This window comes from Panthera tigris, chromosome B2 (genome assembly GCF_018350195.1).
Source record: "Panthera tigris isolate Pti1 chromosome B2, P.tigris_Pti1_mat1.1, whole genome shotgun sequence".
Lineage (NCBI taxonomy): Eukaryota > Metazoa > Chordata > Mammalia > Carnivora > Felidae > Panthera > Panthera tigris.
In genome coordinates, this window is record NC_056664.1 from 140,536,081 (window position 1) to 140,542,136 (window position 6,056).

Consider the following 6,056-nt stretch of genomic DNA (forward strand, 5'->3'; position numbering starts at 1 on the left):
GAGGGAAGGCAGTTTGGCATATGGTGAGCTCAGTCTTTGGAGTCCGGCTGCACGGACTTGAATTCTTGCTCTGTCACTTCTTATATGGGTTATCTCTTTAATCTTCAGTGTCCTCGCCTATTAAAATGAGATCACAGTGGTCCTTTCGTCACTTGGGTTGTTGTGAGGGTTAACCTAGATACGTGTAAAGCCTACAGAAAAGGGCTTGGCCCACAGGCGCCTTTAAGGCTACATCGCGACGGGTGATGGTGGTGATGGTGGTAATGGCACTACTCATGGCTATGTACTAATGACGGCGGTGATGCCAGTCGTTCCGCAGGCTCTCTCACCCGCACAGCTATGGCAGCTGGTAGTCCTGCAGGATGGTAGGATTAGCGCTCCCCTCCTCCCAGGCCTGAGAGCTCCATCTGTTGATGAAGTGGATGGTGCAGAAAGGCAGACTCTCCCACCCTGCGTGGGCACAGGGAACTTTGCTGGGGTTTCTACAGCTGCCAAGGAGTCCTTGAACAGCCTTGGCCTTGGGCATGTGCAAGAGATGGAAGAAAAGATGAGAGTTCTTTGAACTCTTTCCTAAAGCAATAAACTTGGCAATGCCATTTCCTTAGAACTGAGGGCTTTTGGAAGAGAACTTCCAGGGGTCCCAAGCCTTCCGGAGAGGCAAAAGTATTGGTGAGCAGGTCCTGTGGATGGACCCTGTCTATCCAGACAACTTCCCCTCTCCAGCACTTCCCTGAAGCCCTTTGCACAGAGAGAAAAGTCCCTTTGAGCACACCTCACCCCTCCCCAGGAGTCCTCGGTCATTCTTCCGTACCCCTGACTTGACAAGATACCTGTTCTTACTTGGTTTGTGTACTTGCTCTAGATGTATTCATGCATCTGGCTCCTGTGCCCCCCTTCCAGCTGGGATTATAAGGCTCTGGAGGGCAGGATCCCCGATTTGCTTCCTCAAATGTCTCACAAAGCCCTTAGTAGATACCAGAGGGGTGCCCCACATTCAGCATCCCCCCTGTGCCTAGCATCACGAATTACACATCCTGGGCATTGGCTAATGCCAATGAATAGACAGCTGGGGACAGAGGTGAGGGTGCATGTTACGTTCTCGAGGTAAGCTCTGCTCTTGTCCTTCCTGACTCAGGTGGCCCCAAACGCTGTGTGCCCGGAGCCATAGTTACATCTAGGTGGGACCATCAGAGGCCACCACGTGAGGTCCCTCTGGAGGTGAGCCACCCAGCCACTCCAAACATATGTCTCATGTCGTGAACAGCCTAAGAGCTCCTGGAGAATTTGCCTCCTCTCGCTCATTAAGAAACTCTTTGTGATTTTTAAGCCATCGGTATTATTAGATTTTTAAAAACGAATTCCTCATCCAGGCAATTCTCATTCCAAACTCAGAAACGCTCCAAATCTCAAAACCCTCCCCATCAGAACGTGTGGTTAAAAGTGCTAACCCTTGATTTTACCAGGTGATCCATTGTGGGTTTGGGGCTGCCTGGGTGGGGACTGAGCTAGAAAATCCCAACAGACCGCCACCATCACCCTAATCTCTCTCCATTACAGAAACGATGGCAAGACGGGGATTACTGTGCCTATAAATCAGTGTTGTGTTCTGGATAATCTAATACATTTTTCAAGTGTTGTTCTCGCCGTTTGGCATGCACGGAACTGCTCGGTTGGCACAAAGTTTGCAATCAATCTCTCCTGCCTGCTCCCCACGCGGCCTCGCCACCTCCTCGAACCTTCCTAATATTTTATACATAAACCGGTTTGGATTCACGGGGCATTCCAGCTAGTAAATGCTCTGAAGATTCATCTTTATGGACTAGCAGCCCAGCCTTGTAGCGTCTCAGCTTCTCAAGATGAAAAGGAATTTTATTTGGTGTGTTATGCCACGCGGGGAATGGCTGCTGGCGGGTTGCTAGGTTCTATTATTATCGTGTGTGTTCTTCTCCCGGGAGGATGAGGCAAGGCCTCACGGGTGGGGCCCTCAGAAAACTGACAACCCTTATTTCCCCTCTTCTTCCCAGACCCTCCCGACAGTGTGTCAGGGCCCCAAGAGGCTCCCCAGGACCCCAGGGAACGGGGGTGGCGAGTTTTGAGCGATCCAAGTGCATGTCTCCGCTAGCCTGCATCCCTGCACTGGGGGAAGAGGGACAGGGGATCCACTAGATTAAGACAACTGTTGGGGGGAGGGGAACAGCCCCACCAAAGGGAAAGAAAATAGTGCAGTTTCATTTGCTTTAAAGCACAGCCTCGTAATAAATGTGCACAGCAAATGTGCTGAGCAAACACCTCGGCGTTCATCAATATGCAGGGCCTGTTTATTGCCTCATAAACTTGGAAGCAAGTGATATTGTCTCTTAAATCAATGGCTGTGTGGACAGCCTTGGCGCTCCAGGAGAACAGGACATCCAGGCCACGCGGCGCTTAAATTAATGGCTGGAGCAGTGACTGAAAGGTGCTTAGTCACTGCTGGGGGATTAGGAGCCGTTTCCAAGGATGCAGAGCATCCTTAGTACGTATCTGTGTCAGGATGACAGGCCAGGGCACCTGGCATGCTGTGGGGGTCTCCTCACCCGTGAGCTGTGCTACAGAAGGCACAGAAGGGGGGCCAATGCCCCAACCCTGGGGGAGGGGAGAGGGTCTGTTTGTCTGCCTCTCTAGACTGTGGGTCCTCGAGAGCTGGTCTGGGTCCCTCCATTCTGGACCCCCAGCACCTGCATCAGGCCCCAGCTGGAGTAAATACTGGAAGAGGGTGGGAGGGGAGGAAGGCAGGCAGCCAAGTTAAGAAAGGAGACCATGGGAAGCCTGCGATGAGGCTAAGTAGAGATGATGAATGGCCTTGCCACGCTGAGAGGCACCTCTTCCGAGGCAGGATGGGGACCAAGACACCTGCCACCGAAGGGGGCTTTCGTGTCTATGAAGCACCGGCCCAGTTGAGAGACGTTCATCGGGCCCTAATGAAGGGCCAGTGCAGGGGGCATCTTCAAGCAGAGCCAGACTCCCTGTGGTGCCCTGAATGGTGATACCCCAAAAGATAGATGTCCACGTCCTAATCTCTGGGCCCTGTGAATGTGATCTTATTTGGGGAAAAAAGGGTCTTTGCATATATAATTAAGGATCTTGAGAAGATTATCCTGAATTATCTGGGTGGGCCCTAAACCCAAAGACAGGTGTCCCTATGGGAGAGAGGCCGAGGTAGGTCTGAGACAAGACAGGAGATGAAGAACAGAGGAGACAGAGGCGGAGTGATGTGGGGACAAGCCACGGAACACCAGGGATTGTCAGCAGACACCATAAATTAGGAGAGGGATGAACAGATTCCTGCCCCCAGTCCCCAACCTTGATTTCAGACTTCTGGCCTCCAAACCATGAGAGAATACATTTCTGTCATTTTAAGCCACCATGGATATGGTAATTAGGGATAGCAGCCACAGAGGCAAAAGTGTGCCTCCTCCCCAAACTTGGGCTCAGAAAGGCACGTTGTCTTCCAGGCAGGTGCTCCTGCATTCTTGGGGACAACAGGTTCTGGCCAGGAGTGCCCGAACCCACGGGGACGGCCCGGCCTAGCAGAGTGCTGGAAAAACTCAGCGACCTTGCTTTCCTTCCTTGGCCTCAGCAAGTGCTCTTACAGCACCATCCAAAGCACAGGAGGCCTTTTATGCCTGCATTTGTTAACCCATTCAGGTGCTCCAAGACTCCTGCCAGGTAAAAGTCTCAAAGCAGCAATCACCCCTGGAATTTTACTGAGGTCACAATGAGCCTTGGGGACATGGAACAGGAGCCTGTGATGCCAGGCATGTGGCTTGCACCTGGGCCGTATATGTTGCCTCGGGTGGTTTCCTTGTCTAGACCCCAGTCACTTTCAAGTTCCATGTTTCTTCTCACCGCCACCCGAGGTAGTTGCATCTGGACTTTTCTCCTTGGTTTTCCCTTCATAGCCCCCCACCACTGACCCGATCCCTTCCACCTGGGAAGAGTGGGCAGCCTCTAAGCCCAAGAAAAGTCATAATTCAGTCATTTTGCAAGTTGGTGAATTGATTGACGTGGTGGAAGTTTATAGGGAGGAAGTTCCCTTGGATAAATTAAAGAAGGTGCCATGGGCAAAAATCTGGTCTTCTCTCAAGAGCCTCCTATGACCTTGATAATTTTCAGTGTGGTTGAAAGTTAAACTGTCTACCTTAAAGGATCAGAAGTCCCAAAGCATTCACACCCAGAGACAAAGTCCTTCCTCTCACAAGGGGCTCACAGGAGACTGTTATGGGCTCCAGAATGACAATTTATTAATCTACAGTGAGAAACAGGCTCAACTATGTGACATTGCCAATATTCAAATGCTTTCGAACTACAGGAGTGGCAATTTCATATGATCCAACATTAATACCACCATGGGGATCTGAAATACTCAGATCTGTATGCCCACAATTGTCCCCTGCAGGCCCCCTATGTGGGAAGCCCAATTATAATCAAAGAGGTACTTGGTGAGCAATGAACCGGAGCAAGGATTCTGGGGCTCGATGGTGAGAAACAAAAAAGCAGGCCCTGGCAGCTGTCAGCTGGGAGCCGGCCTGGTACTCACAGCTAGGCCATGGTGTTCTTTTGTTGAACAAACACAATTTCACTGAACACCAACATCGAACAAGGTCACCCTGTGACCGGGATGGGGAGAGACAAAAACAAGGCCACTCCTGTAATCATGTCTGAACACAGACAAAAAAACCCAAGCATACTGTTTAAACCACAAAATGACCGCCTGTGCCTCCTTCCCACCTGGTGTGAATGACAGCCACTTTGCCAATTACAGCCCCAGCCTCACTCATTCATCCACCTCCTAGATAAAATTAGTGATGCCCAGTCCTACCCAATTTCAACGTTCTGATACCCCATCCAAAGCGACAGCCTCCAACATCACCTAGTGCGAGCTGAAATCCTGTAAAATGGTCCCTCCACCACCTCCTTACCAAGATACCCCGAGATTCCCCATAGCGTGCAGTCTCCCTGGAGGCAACGAGTAGCAAGAAACCCAACTTTGTTCAACTACCTGTGTGTTCCTGGCGTCTTTGGAGAGTGGGCATTGATCATGGCATGAGATTTTGCCAACCAGACCTATCCAACTCTGCATCAAGGATAGGCCCACCACGACCACCATAATCACGGTGACCATTATTATGACCACCATCACCATCACCATAATCGCTTCCACCATTATTATGACTACCACCACCTTTCTCACTACCACCATCATCACCACCCCAGTCACCACCACCACCCTGCTAAGTGATTGATATACATTTTATCATTTTATCCTTCTTCAACTCTGTAGGGTAATTATGGTTATCTCCATTTTCCCCGGTAAAGCTATTGTGACTCAGAGAGACTCGAGATCACACAGCTGGGAAATGGCAGAGCAGGGGTTTGAAACCCAGTCAGCCAGGGATACTCTACTGATTCTCACAATGCAGAATACTGCAGTGCTCAGCCCAGAGGTATCCAGAGGTATCCTGTGACCTCTTCAGTCTCCCCTGTGCCCCCCAGCTCTTCCTCCTGAACTTGGATACGAGCTGCCAGCAGCTGCTTTCGCCACTCTCCCTGTGCAATCCTAGCTGACCCCCATCTGACTAGCCCACTGTTATGCTTCTTTAAGGTGGTTGTGCACACGTTTGCTGTGGTCTCTTCTCCTTTTTTAAGTAGGCTCCACGCCCAGTGTGGGGCTTGAACTCACGACCCTGAGATCAAGAGTCACATGCTCTACCAACTAAGCCACCCAGGCACCCCTGCTCTGGTCTCTTCTGTGTGGATTTCATAGTTTAACTTTTACAGGGAGATCCTATTTCCTTCTTATCCAAGCTCCTGAATCTATCTCCCTGTTGCCTCCATGTGCCAAGCGCAGTGAACACATAAATTCTTTCCAGAGCCAAGAATAGAAACTAAGATTTATGAGTCCCCATCTATTACTGTAACCAGCAGGATCACTTACTCCCCATATCCTTTATTTCATGACCATATTTTTCTTCATAAATGGCACCTTTTTAAGATGTTACATAAAGAGGCCCAATTCA

General features: G+C 50.3%; 1 non-coding gene across 1 annotated transcript; it reads right to left on the minus strand.

The window, feature by feature from the left end:
- Nucleotides 1-5,694: 5,694 nt before the first annotated feature.
- Nucleotides 5,695-5,767, minus strand: TRNAK-CUU. The gene has a single exon. It is a non-coding gene; the product is annotated as a tRNA-Lys (tRNA).
- Nucleotides 5,768-6,056: the final 289 nt, after the last annotated feature.